Source organism: Jaculus jaculus, chromosome 5, assembly GCF_020740685.1.
Source record: "Jaculus jaculus isolate mJacJac1 chromosome 5, mJacJac1.mat.Y.cur, whole genome shotgun sequence".
Taxonomy (NCBI): Eukaryota; Metazoa; Chordata; class Mammalia; order Rodentia; family Dipodidae; genus Jaculus; species Jaculus jaculus.
The window spans coordinates 7,149,439-7,151,348 of NC_059106.1; the positions used below are offsets into that span (position 1 = coordinate 7,149,439).

Sequence of the window (1,910 nt, forward strand, 5' to 3'; positions counted from 1 at the left end):
CCTGCACCAGCTGGGGGCCAACACATAAGCCAGGACTAGACCCACCCCAGGTGGGGAGCTGGTATCTCGGAAGGTTGCCCGTGTTTCTAGTACTGAGCTTGAGGTTCCAAGTCTACCTGTGGGTCAGCCAGAAACCAGGTAAGGACCAGATCAAGCGTGAGCCAACCCAGAAGGACAGCCTGCCTGCACAGCCCACGGAGCCTCCCCTGCGTGGGCCAAGCAGCCAGAGACGTGCATTTTTGAGCTGTCACCGGCTGGCAGAAGATGCGTCACCACTGGGTTGGGTTCTTATCAGCACCTGCAGGTACAGTAATCTGTTAGAATAATTCAAAGGCTTTGGAAAAAGAAAAGCTATTATCCTTGTGATTATGTTTTAGCACTGTGGAGGCATACAGATTAAGATCCACCAAACTCAGAGTCCAGGAGAGCACAACGCAAGGAGACGCACAGCCCCCTCCTGACGCAGGGGCCACAGAACCAGGCTCCGTCCTCCCAGCGGCAGGGGCTGGCCGCCTGTTCCAAGCCGATGTCTCATGAAGCCATCGGGTCTGAGGTTTATGGAGGGTCGGCCACGGGAGTGTGAGGACTTGCACAGGGGAACTCAGCCATTCGGCCTCCAGCCTCTCAGCTTCCCATCATTAGCTGCTTAGTAACACCAAGACTGTGGGCTGGAGAGATGGCTTAGCAGTTAAGTGTTTGCCTGTGAAGCCTAAGGACCCCAGTTCGTGGCTCGGTTCCCCAGGTCCCACGTTAGCCAGATGCACAAGGGGGCGCACGCGTCTGGAGTTCGTTTGCAGAGGCTGGAAGCCCTGGCGCGCCCATTCTCTCTCTCTCCCTCTATCTGTCTTTCTCTCTGTGTCTGTCACTCTCAAATAAATAAATAATAATAAAAAAAAAACCAAGACTGCGAGGCTCCAGCTGGTAGACAGGGGAAAACTGTGTGATCGGGCCAGACATGGAAGCTGTCTCCCAGGAGGCTCAAGGGACTAACACAGAACAGGTCCGTATTGCAACGTGCAGGGCTTGAGCAACTCCTGGCCGCTGAGTTGGCCGCTGAGTTGTCTTTTCTGCACACACAGGTATTTTCCTTATCACTCTTGTTAGTGCACGTGCATGTGTGTGTGAGGGCATGCACATGTCACAGCACACATGTGGAGACTGAAGAACAACTCAGGGGTTTGGTGCTCTCCTGTCACTTTGTCTGACAGGATGGGATCACTCTCGTTGTTTCTGCCACTTGGAAGGCCAGTCTAACTGGCCAATGAGCTTTGGAATTCTACTGGTCCCACCTCTCATGGCTGCAGGCACTTTGGGGCTATAGATTGTACACCGCTTTGTGTCTGGCTTTCATTGACTGCTGGGGATTCGAACTCTCATCAGCAGGCTTGTGAAGCAAGTGCGTTCAACCGTGGAACCATCTCTCTGGCCTTGGTATTTTCATTTCATCTTGTTTTACTTTGTTCGGCATCGTTTCCTGAATGATATTTCTCCCCAGTCATCATCTACAGGACTCTGAGAAGTCATGGGGGTCTGTAGGCACAGACTCAATGGCCCGGCTTCACCTCCAGTGCTGTGGAAAGGGACTGCACACCATGGAGCAGAGCCTTATGTTCCCTTAAGCCGCCTGGACAGAGCCCAGAGACAGCGGCCTCCTGGGGTGTCCATGTTGGAGGTATTTTCACTTCCAATACAGTTTTCCCTCTGCTCTGGTCCTTACTGCATTTCCAGTGAGCACGTTGGTACATGGACCTTGCCTTTAGGGCTCCTCACAGAACCAGGATGCTGAGGTCTGGTGCCAGTCACTGCGTCTTCAGAGCCAGTGCCTTCAGATGGCATTGCCCAGTGACTAAGCCCATGCTGTACCAAGAACACAGGCACAGTGGTTTCAGCAGCAAACACTGATCCCATCC

The 1,910-nt window shown here is 53.3% G+C and overlaps 1 non-coding gene across 1 annotated transcript; it reads right to left on the reverse strand.

Moving 5' to 3' along the window:
• Window positions 1-1,465: 1,465 nt before the first annotated feature.
• LOC123461250 lies at window positions 1,466-1,670 on the reverse strand. The gene has a single exon (XR_006637539.1). It is a non-coding gene; the product is annotated as a small nucleolar RNA SNORA73 family (small nucleolar RNA).
• Window positions 1,671-1,910: the final 240 nt, after the last annotated feature.